The sequence below is a fragment of the Atta cephalotes genome, assembly GCF_000143395.1.
Source record: "Atta cephalotes unplaced genomic scaffold scaffold00001, whole genome shotgun sequence".
Taxonomy (NCBI): domain Eukaryota; kingdom Metazoa; phylum Arthropoda; class Insecta; order Hymenoptera; family Formicidae; genus Atta; species Atta cephalotes.
In genome coordinates, this window is record NW_012130065.1 from 12562938 (window position 1) to 12579422 (window position 16485).

Genomic DNA, 16485 nt, shown 5'->3' on the forward strand with positions numbered 1-16485 from the left:
ACACACACACACACACACACACACACACACAAAACCAGAGAAATGGGTTGATTAAAAGTGGTTATTTTCTTGATCATTAAAGTTAAAAATAACAAACTGTTATTTCATTGAATAAGTAAAAATGTCTGTGCGAACCTCAGCTGTTGTTGAAACGTACAAAAGTAAATTTAATTTAAATAAATAATTATCAATAAATTAAGTACGTATATTAGTGAAGTATGTTTCAATCTTGGTTTTGGATTTTCTTTAGTGTAACAAAATCAATTTCATTGAAGTTTCGGTAACACAGATTATAATCTGTAAAATGTTATTTAACTTAAAGAAATAGTTTAAAGATTCTTTAATTTAATTATATACAATAGCCTCTTTTAACTCTCTTCAGTTTCAAAATGTATTAAACTTGCATATTGATGTCATTTATTACAAAATCGCAGACGAGATTCCGTCGAAAATATCTCTTAGTTTCCTTTTTAAATCCACCCCTTTCCGTTTCAAGCATGACGACAATCGCAGGGAAATTGTTTGTCCGACTGACGACATTTTCCTCTCGTCCTCGCCTACCCTCGCGCAAGATGGACGACCCTTTTCACATATTTTCATATGTATATATATCCCGCCAGTGCGGAACAAAGCAAAATGAAAAGATAGTTCGGATGCTTTGACTTCCGCTTATGTATGCATACTTTCGCGCGCGCGTGTATCGTTGTTACGTTATATTCGCCTCTCTGTAGCCGGCGGAACAATAAGTATCGACTGAAAGACGCACGAACGACCATCACATCTGAGTCCCTTTTTCCGCCCGGCAACTGCACAAAAGCGACAGGAATCCTTACTGAAATCTACTAATAAATTCTTCGAATATACATCCCATCACGAGCTGTTCGATCGATTTATCGTCAATGTGTTTCCTTATGCACGCACACGCGCGTATAGCGTTTTTCACGTTCACATATAAAATTTCACTGCTGCGCGCGAGTAAAATTTATTTGGCATTTTTGCGGTAAAATTTATTTAACGGACCCCGCGTCAATTAATAATGGCCGGGAAATGTGCAGATTAATTACGACTGATGCCTAAGTCGTGGCAGACTCGGTCGTTATCGGTTGCGCGACAGAACGGGGCGCGAATAAAAGGGCTTTACCGCGACGCGGAAACGCGGAAAAGCAGCAAAAGCTCGGACATTTGACGCGGCGGGCGTCCCTCATTCCCACCCACTCTTCACCAACCCCCTGACGTGACGCGACGCGACACGACGCGGCGTTATGGAATTTTTGCGGAACGGCTTTTTTAATTGATGCAATTCAAACCAGCCGCCGGTGCCGCCTGGTGCGCTCGTAAAACTTTTCGTCGCCTTCCGCGCTCGTTGCGCGCGAATTCGAAGTTCCGCTGCCACTTTTCCCAGCATCGCCGATCCTTCGCCCTCATCACGGAAAAACACTCGGTGAGGGCACTCGTGGGACACATCAACCTTCCTAGAAACTGTTCCGCCGTACGGAATTATGCCAGTCCTTAGGCGAGTAACCCTAAGCGCGCTCGTAATCTCGCTCGCGGGAAATATCACGTGGAAACGAAACGGCGATATCGCTGATGTGTTTCGATTGCTGTAAGAATTGATCCAATCGATTATATTTATTTTCTTTCATTGTTTTATTTGTTTCTATTACATTTTTGTTATTATTATTGACTCTATTGTTAACATAGAGACTCACACTAATTTTTTTGATTTCGCTCGTTCCTTCTTTTATTTATTTGATTATTAAAAAATCTCATATCTCGACACAGCAGTTCCTCTTTTACTTTTTCGAATAAAAGAGTGAATTGGATCCATGAAGTTTGCAAACAATTTAACATTAATATCAACATCCAGAGAAAAGATTGCTTTGATTTAAAGCAATTTCGGTTAAAGAAAAAATTTCTTTGATTTGTGAAAAAAATGTCTTTAACTTAAATATTATTTTTTAAAATCAAATAAAATTTATTTTTAAATCAAAGAAATTTTTTTCTTTAACCGAAATTCTTCGGTTCTTTTTCTTTAAATCGAAGCAACTTTTTCTCTAGATGAACTTTCTGTACTAAACAGGATTTAAATAAAAGATCGAAACATATTGATAATTAAACGAAAATCATTTTCACGTTCCATTAATTGCGTTTGGGGCTCTAAGGGATATTTTTTATTTTATTTTTCATTAATTTCATTCATTGTCAATTTCTTCAGATAATTTTTAGAATTATTTACAAATGAGAATTCTATTATACAATAAGAACATTAATTTCTTGAAAAACGCGCGTGTAAAGTTGTATTTTCTCATTGCAAAAACGCGATAGCACCGCGGGTTTTCTGAAATTAACGAAAAGCGGTGCTCCACAACTGAGTTCCGCACATCCCTTTCCCCCTTCCTTCGTTCACGGCATAATGAAAAGCTTAGCAGTTGGTTTAACTTGGCTGAGGATTAAGTTTACCTCGTTTCAAGGGTGCCAGAGCAGTGTGGAATTTCTACCTCTTATTTTTCCACCTCCTCGCCTCGGCGCTGGAAAAGAGCGCGCGGGTAGGTATTTCTTAATTAGCAGCAAGTATCTCGTCCGACGGAAGTTGCCTTATTAATTAATATTATAGAAGAGAGACACGATGGAGGGGGAAGAGAGAGAGGGGGGAGGGGGAAGGGATGACGGATGCGAGAGTAAGAGTATTTTCTGTGAAAACGCGATTTTCGCTTACACGATATTACGCGGTCAAAGTAATCATCAGATTATTCTCATTAAAGTAAAATAAATAACGCAAATATAACTACGAAATGTATAATTATAGAATTCGATGAATAATTACAAATTCTATGCGATGAACTCATTGAGATTAAATCTTATACTATGTAAATTGTAAATGAGACTTAAATATAAGTTAAAACGTTGCGTGTTCTTGAAAGATACGGAGAGATATGGTAATTCCGACTAAACTTAAACCTTGAGAATATTAAAGAAATTATGAAACTATCATGATAACCTAAATAAATAAAGTAGATTTCGCCATTAATTGTAATAATATTATAAAATAAATTTGCATTTACAAAGACTTATTTCTTAATTTTACTCATTCTTTTATATACGCATATTTTTATTATTTGATACTGTTGACTTTATAATGTCAAATTATATCCAATTTTATTTTTAGTCATTTCTGTTGCCATTGCTTCTACTTAATATTATTAATTTAATTAAATAATTTAATTCAAGAAATGTAAATTCTTAATATATTATACAATTGGATCATGTGTCGTACACATTTCTTTTCTTTGAAAAATTAGAAGCATGAAATAATTAGTTATAACATTTATATATAAATTTTTAAAATACACAATCTTATAAATTCCTTCTAAAGATATTAAAATATATGTAAGAGAATTATTTAAAAATTTTTATATATTTGTTAAAGTGATAAGAATTAATCCGGAACACAAATAATTAATGTAATGAAGTTTAAAGACCGGAAAATCGTCGTATTTAAGGATTAAATGTAACTCAAATTTAATTTATTATTTACATAGATATATATGTTAATATAGACTTTAATATTAAGTAATTCAATCATATAGAAATAAATTCATATTTTAATAGGTACACAAAAAAGATAAAAGTAACAAAATTTTACTTAACTACTCAAAGAATTGGATTTTTATTATTTCTTTGATATCTTACAGTATATCATACATTAAGAAAAAAATGATATTTGTGAAAAGTTATAATTGCTTGATCAAATATATAATTATAATTCGGAGTACCATTGTTATATGTAATTATTACTGTTTGTATAATATTAATAATACTTAATATACAATAAGTAGGGAATAAATGCCTTAAACGTAAAATTAGAGCTTCAGTATTAAATAATTTCATGTGAATTATTTTATTTACTACATATGTAGTCATTTAAATTGCACACTAAATTGATTTTTTATTTTTTATATTTTTTAATTATTATCAGTAATAATAATTATATTTATTTCCGGAATTTTCTTTACCATAATTATTTCATCATGCAATTATAATCACAAACATTTTTCTTGTCAGTATACTCTATTCTCTATTTTTATATGACTTGATATCATATCAAGAGGATCTTCTCATTTACACATCACTCAGAACAAATCAAATCTATTCACTTTTGCTACATTGTTTCGGTTACTCGTGATGGACTTAATACGCTATTTACGAGCTCACAAAGATAAATTCGCGTCTACAGTCTCGAGTTGAGAAGTCATTAACGAAAGAGTCGAATATGCCTATGGTATCGCTAGGGCCGTCCGCTCTGAAGGAGCAGTAAAACTCAATGAAGAAAAGGGCAGGTCGACGCGGAAAGAGAGCAAGTAAATAATATGACCTCTCGGAGCAGATATTCGGGAAGTTAACGTCACGAAAATGAGAGGACATGGAAAAAGTAAAGAAAGAAAAGAAAGAGAGTGGCCGCCGGTGTCGCGTGAGATTTAATAAACCGAGTTGGCCAATCAAAGAGCGAGTTAAGAAGCTTTCTTGTTTTTTAATGGCCGTTTTTACGCCCACTTAAATCACGCGCCGTTCGGCTCGCGAAATGACGAGGCGGGAAGTGAACGCAAGCGAGGGATATCTTGTTCGGAGCAAGAAAGAATATGGAATTCAGAAAGGTGCATAGAGATTTTTACGAGTGAATAGCGTCGAGAGGGAAACGTGAGTGCACGAATATTTGTGCACGAGTATTTGTGCGTAGATTCAGATCGATAGCCAAAGGATGGGCTATCGATCTAATCGCTCTTTTATATTTTAAAAATAATGCAATTAAAAAAAATGTGATTTTCAACTTATTATTATATTGAAAATTCCATTTGTTTAACTAAATTAATCTCTTATTTCGATAAAACAAATCCTTGATTGATGCAATAAAATAATTTAGTTACAGTAAAAAGTTTCTGATAACATAAGTAAAATGTTACAATAATCAAATTTTACTTCAACTAAATTATTTTATTGTATTAATCAAGAATTTATTTATATTCAATAAAGAGATTAGTTGAGATTCAATCAAATGGGATTTTCAGTACACAAATAATTAGGCAAACATTATCCTATCAATTCCTATCTATTCAATTATCAAAATTGAATTAATTTAATTTCAAAAATATTTCAAAAAATAAAAATTATCACTACTGAAAAAGATGATTTAAATAACCTGTAAATATGTGATTTAATTATTTAAAGATATATTCAAGTTGATAATTGATGAGATTCTCAGAACGTCTCAAAAATATTTTCAATTTTATAATTATATTTTTATATTTTTTATTAATATACTATTATTAGTATACCTATTAGTTATTACCTATTAGTTATACTATTATTAGTATACCTGTTATAGGTTTAAATTTACGTAAAAATAATGAACTTTAAGATTTCTAGACATCTAGGTGATACTTTTTATTTCAGAATATGATCTTTAAAAGAAACTGTATTTAGTTAATCATCTGAAATGGGTAATGAAAAACCTGGAATGCGATGGCCATCTCATTTACTCAAAAAAAATCAATCAAAATTGTCACTGAAAAAGGATTTTTAAGAGTTATAGAATGAAAATGATAAAAATGATATTTGATCACGTTAAGAATATATATTTTTTCTGATATTATTTATTATTTTATTTAAATTAGATTAATTATAAAATAATAATTTTTTATCGTTGAAAAATGATTTTTTTTGTTTTTCTGAAAAATGTAATTTTTTGATCATTTTTGAAATAATAATGGAACGATATCTCCTAGATTTATGAATTAATGCAATGGTTAACTTTTTACAATCATATAAAGAAAAACAAAGACAAAAGTACTTTGAGTTGAAATAATTAAGTATGGGGACATATTAAATTTGTATTGTTACCCTGCTTATTCTTATACGCAAATTATTATATCATTGTTATTGGAGTATCGATACTTCGGTGCTTGACGTTTCGATTCACGAATCGGAACGAACTACTTTGTAAAGCTATCGACGGCAGACAGGTGGTTATTTTAACGCTCGATAAGCGTAGACGGATGCACACATAGAGATGCAGTTATTGGCACTTTAAGCGTAGACTTTTCATTCGCGGTCTCTATAGACTCGCGCGCGGTGCACCGCAAACTATACATTTTTCATTCAGTCAGTTAGATGAATGATCTCACGTTGTGAGAGTGCATAGAAGTTCGTACCGGAGCATATCTGCGTTTTGTTACGTGGGAACGAAGCCAATAATACATGTTACTGATCGCATGCAAAATTCCTGTGCAACATCACAGTTACATATGCTATTTCTACACAAAAATAGAATAAGACACAATGGAACAGACCTTTCTCAATTTCTGCATTGTTTCTTTTTACGTAATCCCATTATTTAATTCTCGCGATTAATTAATTTACAATATTAATTAATTTACTTTTTTCTTTATCTTATGCAGCACTAGCGATTTATGCAAATAACTGATAGTTTTTTTCGAACATCATCTATTTTCTAATTTTTCTAATTTTTCTAATTTTTTTCTTTATTTAACAATATATTACACACAATCAATATAGATTATGTGTACGTCCGTATTAGATGATATTTTATGTAAAAATTCAAGTATTTCACAATTAAATAATTATTGAATTATATACGTAATATGAGTAGAAAATATAAGATAACATTATTAAAAAAAATGGATGAATGTGCTATGAAAAATTAGAAGAAAATTAAATCTTTATAAAAATAATTATTAATTATACATGCATTTTTATTGCATATATTAATTTGATTGTATTATTTTATTGAAAGATTTCTTGTTTTTTATTTAACACACCGAAAAAAGATGTTTTACTTAGCATTAATTTATACACAATATTTAATCTTGGAAAGATATACATATGTAAATATAATCTCAAAGATATATTTGAGAAGGAGAAGATTAGAAGAGAAAAAAATTAATTAATACACATCGAACTGCAACAGTTTTTCATACAAACATATTATATAGATAAGTTTTATTAATTCTTTAAAATAGTAAGTATTTTGTGCCAATCTTTTCATCATGAAATTTAAACACAGCAAAAGAAATAAAATTGAATAAAAAAGAAATTAAAATTGAATTGAAAAAAAACTTTATATTTGAAAAAGATAAGCATTTGTAATTTTTTTTTATTTTTTTTACTTTTCTACTTATTTTTCTTTAAATAATGAATTCAGTAATTTCTCTCTTTCTCTCTCTCTATTTATGAAATATTTGATATTAAAATTAATATATTATATTTTCATGATATTTTAATTGAACTTCCCGAAAAATATGTTTGGTGAGTGCTTGATAAAGCTCTTACAAGAATACGCTCTATTCTACATATCTACATTGTATACTTCAGGAACAAACATTTTTTTCTAATTTAATCTAGCTCATCCATTTCAAGACGATGCATCTATGATACTTTATATATTTTGCCTATGATATCTTATATATCTATCGTATATTATAAATCTATTGTAATAAATAAAATAATATTTCTTCAGTTTAAAAAAGATTATTTTGTAACTCACCGAACGATGTGCAATAGTGGAGTTGTCGACTACGTCGTAGTTACATTGATCTGTAAAATGCAAATGCAAAATCCAAATTTTAATTAGCGTTCACAATAATTAATAATTTTGAAAATAAATATTATAATATTAATAAATATTATACGAAAATGTTTGCACATGAAGTAAATGTGTAATAAAATATATATGATTTTTGAAAAAAAACATTTCGCTCTTTTCTTCTCTGAAATAAACTTATACGAAATTTTATAAATAAAAGCTTTTCTTCAACTTTTATACATTATTCAAGTAAATGTATATAATTTATTTTACATATAATATATATAAATGATAAATTACTTACCTCTTGATTGCTCCACCGTTGCCCGATGTCTCTCAGGCTTTCCTCTGATTTTGTCGTTGCTCCTTTGTGACATTTACACATAACACTCACTTGCGAAGTGCACGTATTTACAAATTATTGACGCACAAACGAATCTCTCTACACGATTGTCAATATTAAAATATATGTCGGACTAATTATAATTGTATTGATTAATCAAACGCGATGCCATTCCATTCAAAATCGATCCGTTTTATATCCTCGACCGTTAACAACCGAAAAATTCAAGGATGATGTTTTTTTATTTTGATACAGTGAGGTACGACATAATGAATAAAGTTATGATCAAAATGTGACGTCTGAAAATTTATAATTGAGATACAAATTATCATATATATCATATTGTGATATACTTCGTAAAAGTAAACCCATGAAATGTGTATCATTAATAAATTTTCATTATATCTTACTTTTCTTTCGTTATTTGTTTAAATTATTTATATTACTTTATAAAACAAGAAGCAAACTGGAGAAATTTTAAAATTTTCGTAATATGAGACATCCTAATTTGTATTGTCGAATAGCTATTTACCCGTACAAAAATCACGATGAAAAAATAACCTTCATCTTTTTAGTTCTCAAATCAAATAAGTAAATCATGCAGAATACTCATTTTGATGTAGTCGTCACGATACGCGTACAGGGTGTTAATTGAGACAACTAATCGAGAAGATCATTCCTTCGATCCGACAATAATCAAATATTCGTAAGAATCGTAAGGAACAATTATCCTCGTTTGAAGCACTCGTCGCGCTCGCGTCTCAGAGAATAATGCGTTGTCATGCGGCTCGCCTATGTGCTACGCAGTGCTATGCGTGACGTCACGCGGCGACCTTGCGCCAACAAAACAAACGGTCACCGCTACGTCACGTCGAGCGTAGCTGAGCCATTGTTTTTGTAGTACTACGAAGAAATATTCAAAGTATTATGTGGCTTTTGAACCAACGGCACGTTGCGCGTGATTGTATTGTTCTTCCAAACGCGATCAAGTCGACAGCTAGGAGTGCTTACGAATGTTTAACGATTATATTCGTTTAAAAATGTTTTTTTTTCAAATTACTTTGAACTAAACTGTGTTTCTTATAGATTTTTGATGCTGAAAATGAAAGTATAATGATTTTATTGTATATCATAGGAACATTTACTATCTTAGAAAAACTTTATATTTAATAATCTTTTATAACAGGATGATATTAAAATTTAAATAATACATACATTTTATAAAGGATGAACAATATGTACATTTCTGATCAGAATGTCAAAATAATATTAACTTCTATTTTTTTTTACAAAAAATATCAAATATTGTTTAAAAAGCCATTTCTTGGATATTGAACTTTTTATCTTGAAAACTTGTGCTGAAAGCTTTTGACTTACGGCATTATGTTTTTTTCAATATCTAAAAATCTATAAGAAATCCAATCTGGGGTTTGAAGTAATTCTTTTACTATAAATTCTTTTACTATAAATAATACTATTATAATAAATCCTCGTATCGGCGTAAATTGCTATACATATCTATTTGCCTGATTTTAGTTACAAATCGTGACATATTCTTTTCTTGCGATATTTTTGAGAAAAATAATAATTTGATAGATATAATAAAATTAATGATAATAAAAATAGATAATTGGCTGTTTTTTGACATAAAAAAGAGCTTTACAACTGTAAGATTCTTTAATATGATTTAATATGATTTTTTCTCTTTCCTTGAATCTTGAAGAGTGTGTTCCTTTTCACACGTGATGAGTATGATATGTATTATTTTATCCTTCTTTAAGATAGATAACAAGAATAAAATGATACATTATGCGTATCATGTGAAACTTTAAATGTACTTTAAATGTATTCAATTATATTAAAGAATCTTACAACAGTTGCAAGTTTCCTGCAGCCATTCTTTAATTAACTTATACTTGGATTCGGATATGTCGCGTTTTAGATTTTTCGCTGACGTGTTCATTTGGTTTCAGAGTAAGAGCGCATAATAATTGAGTGACTCGCGTAACAGGAAGTTGTAATATATCGGGCGTTTATTAATAGTACGTACATGTTTTCGCAAGATTTATATATTCGAGATTCATTATGAATGCAATATTGAATCTTGATTGTTCATTTCCGGACGGTTCATTGCGTTTTAATTACCCATTAACTTGATTTTATTAATCCTGTCTCACGGTATTAAAGTTGTCTGATATACTATTCTCGAATTCTTTATCAACGGCATGTCGCATAAAAAGAAATTACTTCGAATTGCGATTTATTTAATTAATAAATATAATTAATCTGGTCTATATTTGACGCTTGGAGTTATTTTTTAAAACACGTATTTTGTGAGTGAGTGTTGTATCACAAGTAATGACAGAATAAAAAAGAAGAAAGTTTGAAAGATTTGAGAATTATGGCCACAATAGAGAATCACAATTATTATGGTTTATGCAGGCTTGTTCCTAGAAACTGCGATTTGCTCATTCACTGGATCTAAAAAAAAATACATGTTTGGAATTAAAGTTGGAATCATTGGGCGATGGCGGAGCAACGGCGAGGTAAATAATTTTTCTTTTATTTATATAAAAAATAGACTTTTAATAAAATTTATATAAAATTTAAAAATTATATAATAAAAATTTAATAAAACTTAAAAATTAATAAAAATTAATAAAACTTAATAAAAATTTAAAAAATTATGATTTTTTTATATGCATGCAATAATTATTTTTTTAAATATTAATCACTTGAATGCTATAATTTTTCTATAATTTTATTTTACAGTTCAACGTCTACAACTCCGCTACTGCGTCGTATTGGTGAGTTTTGAACTATCTTTTATTTAATATTAAGACAATGGATCTTTGAAAATTATAGGTAAACAAATTAAGTATAGAATTAAATATAGAATTAAATATATGTATACAATATATCACATATTACGGATAAATATAACGTGTCATAAATATTTTGTCTTAAAATGAATGGGCTTAGAAAGTTAGAATCTAGATTTAATTTTGAAGTATAATCTTCGTCAATTTATTGCGCATATACAATATTATTGAGCATACACTTGTATGTGCATATAGAACTGATTAATGAACTTATTATATTGATCATTTATTGACCCATTTATTCGATGTATTATCGTAAGTACTACAGAATTTTACTTTTATCTCGTGATGAATAAAACATATTTTGCTGGCAGAAACGGTAAAAAATGACCATTAATGATACAATAATTCGGAAATTCTATAAAATACATAGATATGTGTATTTTGTCTGGTAAAAAAAGCTCAAGCCAAACGAGGCTCCCATTCTTATGTGCACGCACGTAAAAAATATGAAGATTTTGCATTATACGGCCCCTTCATTTTTATTCGTCTTGCACTTTTTACACTCGAATGCGACGCGACAGTGCGCGGCTATCAGGCGACCATGCCGGAACGGAACATGCGCTTTCCCATCGGCGGTCAGATATTATTTCAGTCGGCGCATATTTCCGCAAATGAATTTTATGAAAACAGTTTTTGCTCTTTTAATTAATCGCTCCTCCGTCGCCGTACAGTCCGCAGTTTGCCATTCCTCTTCGCGCGCGGACCTCGTGAGAAGCAGTTCAGAGCGGCTTTTAATAATAATATTGTTTCAGAGACCGCTCGTTCGCGGAAAAGTGCTGTACGAGTCTCGCCCCTCCCTTCTCCCCCCCTCATCCCCTTTCCCGCACACGATACGTGATTTGCGTGATTTACGCAAACCCGCCGCGATATTCTCTTGCCTTTTTTCTTGCGACGAAAGGGCGGCTGGAAAAATTGTTAGCGAGCAGATAATGACGCTCGTTTCTCGCAAGTTGCTCGTAGCCGCGGGGAGTTTTGCGATTCGACGAGGTAATTTGCTCGCGATTAAACATGGGGATAGTCCAAACGGAAATAACGATTCTGTATAACGAGAGGAGAAAACGCGATTCGATGCGCACTTCCGACATGTAAATACTGATCACGTTTGTCGGTAAACGATATAATTTCTATTATATATCGTATTCAATGTCATTTTAAGCGTGTATTTGCGTTATTCTGAATATGTTTGTAAAAATAATATACTACTGATATGATAAGAGATTTTCAATATAGACGATTTATAATCTGCTAAAATTCTATTTATAATTTTTACATTTTGTGTATCCGTGTATGTATTCTGTTCGAATTTTTTTCTGTATTGTATATAACATGTGAAACTATAGTTTATTTCATTTTAACTTCGAGAATTAACAATGAGAAAAAAATATTTGATATTTATGACTATAATTTCATGATAAAATAATTACGATTTTTTAATAATTATTACTGCTCCATTTTTATTATTGTTATAATGTCAGTAATAATAATCATATTTATATAATTTTACAGAAAAACAGAATAATAAAACAATTTGGTCATAAAAAATTATGTTTATCATCAAATCATCGTTTAAAACAAATAACGTCAGCTCGCTAACTGAGTAACATACATAAGAAAAAACAAACTTTGGAGTAAATTAATTGTATCTTATTAAATATACCAAAAAGATTCTGTACTAAAAATTTTTTGTCAATTAACGAATTGAAGACCGCTCTATTAATTACCTGCAGGAACAGTTTATCTGTGGAAAAATGCGTGATCATTGTCGATGCATTTTTAAAGTTTGTATCAAAATTAAAAATGGCCATTTTAAATGTTAATCATTTGTATTTAGTAAATATAATTAATGTTTCAATTAATGTTAATTATGAATATTGATTGATATTTTTGATATTTAATTGATTAATTATTTTTTGATATGTTATTTATTTGACATGTTTGATATTTAAATATCAATAAATAAATATATCTAACATTTAAGAGTTTGTCCTTTTTGTAAATATGCGCTATTCATAATCTTATAAATTTAAAACTGTAGATAAAATTTTTTATCACTTATATTATATATATAGTTGACTCCGACAATAACTATAATTAATTCATAATTATTTTTGCCAACTATATATATATTTTTTAATATATAGAATTGTTATTATTAGCAATACTAACATTACAGCAGTAAATAAAAAGAATATAAAAATGTAGCTTCTAATCATAATTATTTTACCATGCAATTATAATGACAAATACTTTCTTCTTAGTGTAGATCGCCTAAAGTGAGCCCAATTATTCTCCCCGGTTAATAATTTTCGCTTACCGCAAATACATGTCCGTTCCGCATGACAAGTGTGGCGGTTAACGGAACGAAATGATCCGGCATGAGGGAGCTTCTCGTTTGTGCTCGCAACGAAGTGCCGCATTTTTTACAAACAGGAGTAATCGACAGCCAATTAGACGGTCGGGAGATTGTAGTTAGGCGAACCTTCGGACGGTCTAGGTGCGCCCTGGATAATCATAGTCATAAATAACATTTATCGAGGGGACGAGACGGAGGAGCTTGAAGGGATGCCCTCTGCTCTAATTGCCAATGATTACCGCGAGCTGTACGAGAAAAAATTGCCAATTTGCATCGAATGCTCGGCCGTCTCTCTCGTTTCCTGCTTCGTTTACTTACCATCCGCCAACGTCGGATTATAGATAAGCAGTTTCGCCCTGACGTTAAATCATCTTCCGTTATCCAGCGATGTTTGTGCCAAATTCCTCGTCGAGATACGTCGATATTAAAAAGCATCGCATTAATTCTCGGAAAACAAATTGCTTCGTGGATGCTATACTTTATATGGATTCCCGAGAAATCACGAGAGACTGGATTCGCCGTAGCTGGATTTCGATCATCCTCCATTACGCATTTATTCAAGCGGAATCCATCCGGGAGACGTTTGGTATAAAAAGAATGTATTAATTCATACGGACAGTTTTCCTCTTTCCAATTTTCGAGCTTTTATTCGAAATATTCAACGTGCCGCTGCGGGATACATCAAGTATTAAACTTAACTTTGCGTTAGCAATACTTGTGAATCCGAGCGTTATGAGGGATGAGGGATATTGCTCTTCTTCGTGGCTTCGTCATAAATTCGCGATGTTCAGCCGAATTTCGAGTCAATTCGTGCGAATCATGCGCGGATCGGCCCCTTTGCGATCTTTCCGGTCGGTTCCTCTTCCGTTTCTTCGCTTCGCCTTTTTTTTTCGCGATACCGGATACGTGGAGAGGGTTCGCGTTCGCACCCGAATAGAGTTGGACGCTGCTCTCCTGAATACACAATGCGATTTATTCGAAACGCGGCGTATAAAACACAAAGGACCGCGTATGATTGGTAAATTATTGAGGCGAACTGGAGGATTGAGGATTTGTCGGCCAATCACGTAGCGCCCTTAAATAATTCAAGGGAGACACGAACAGGCGGATGCAAAAGGAGAGAAGGGAGAGGCTGTTGAGACGGCGAAAGTCATTCCGCGTGTTGATTCCCGCGTCGCAACATCGTCGAATCAATATCACGTGTTCACGATGGAAACAAGAGCATAAACCTTTAAGAAAACTGAAGAAAAAACGATAAATGGGGTGAGTCGGTTTTGATTTAGTCACAGAGTATTTACTATCTGGGAAAATCAGGATTTTTCAGAGAATTTCTTTTTTTATTTTTGACAAATCAATATTTTAATAAAATATTATCGATTCTCAGGAAAATTTTTGGAATTTTACTTTTAATTTAAATTATATTTCTCATAAAAACATTATTTCTCCATTTTTTTTAATAATATTAAAAATATATCCTTCTACTTTAAAAATAACAACTCAAAAACTTAAATTTTTCAGAAAAAAACTACTTTTCAACTTAACAGAAAATTATTGACTAATCAAATAATACTGGCAAAAAGAATATCTTCTTGGAAATATGATTAAATTCATTTTTGTCATTTTAGTTTCACAAAAAATTACTAAACAATTAAACCCTTAAAAAACTATTTTTTGAGTTTTAACAGTTTTGATATCCTAATTACAACAAATCCAAAATAATGCATCAAAAGTGAAGTATCTCGAAATATCACCAATAGTTTATATTTATTTTGATCAATTAAAATGATTGAATTCCAAATAAAATAATTCTTTTTTTAAACTTCATTCAAATTATCCTAACTCTAAATGTTTTCTGTAAAAAATTCTTTTTTATTTACAAAAGCGACACAACTTCAAATATATTACTCTTGTAGAAGATATTTCTTTGAAAATTAAGATACAAGTGTTATTTTGCGGACGGATTCTGAAGTTAAATTAGTTTATTTTTGCTGATTGATAGAATAATCTAACTCATCCATACTAGTAATTGAAAAAAATTACATTTTTTAGTTGTGTCATTTTTCTAAGTAAAGATACAATATAATAATAGTAAATATAATAATAATAATAATATAATAATAATAACTTTAAATGACGGATTAGCATTAAGTATAGCACGTACATCCGTGTACATTCTAATGTGTGAGTTTTGCGAGGTTTTTATTATTTAAAAAAAATCAGAGTAAGAGAGAAAGTCAGTAGCAGAAAAATAGCTCATTGTCCATTGATACTATATTATAGATTGAATCTTCTCTGTATTATAGTTTCCGCAGCTCCAATTGTAAAAAAACAATACAATGTCCCCGTCTTCTAATTAACGAGAATTAACGAGAATTAATTTACGAGATATAGTTCTACTTACGTTTTAATTTATTTCAACATTGCATTAAAAAATTCTTTAATCTTACCTGGAACTTCGAATGAAAATAATTTAAAAAATAATTTACGAATTTTTAAGAAATTTTTTACAAAATTTTAGTAACACTGTCTGGTAACGCTCCATAATTCAAAATCACAACTGCAGTGCTTTGCATAACATCGAAACAAATTTATTAATACCTCTATGATAGAACTATAAATACAAAACGTATCTACATACTAGCGAACGTTATACATTTCCTTAATTAGTGATTTTGAGTTCTTTCGTACATCGTGATCAAAGCGTGATCAGTACTGAGATGCATAATGGCTCATAATTTACGCGGGAAATTTAGAAAGCGATACTGTAGGATACAATGTACAAAAGGGCTCCAATGCTCGCATTGTCTGTACCTTGTTCATTTGATAGCTGCAAGTGCGGTACAAATGTGCCTTTAGCGATCGTAATCGTTTCGTCGAGGATCCTTTGCGTTTAGGAACTATGCTGATATTATTTTGGAATCGCCACGTATTTTGCGAGAGAATTATTTATTACAGTCATTGAAGTACGTTTAAATGTCGGAAGGAATCGCTGGCTCACAATCAGTCGAACGATTTCAATGCTCAGTGAATGGAGATTCGTAATTATAGTATCAAAATATAAATTGCAAGTCGGTAATAGTTCTCTCTTGTCGTCTTAACAATTTGAGATGATTACTAAATCAATTTTGGCAGATTGAAATAAACGCGTACTCGTATGGTGCTTTTATTTGCGAAGGAAATCACTGACAAATTGGCACTCGTTATTATATATATAATACATATAATATTATTTATAATAATTCAAAAGTTCCGGTCACATTTAATATTTATATATATATATATATATATATATATATATATATATATA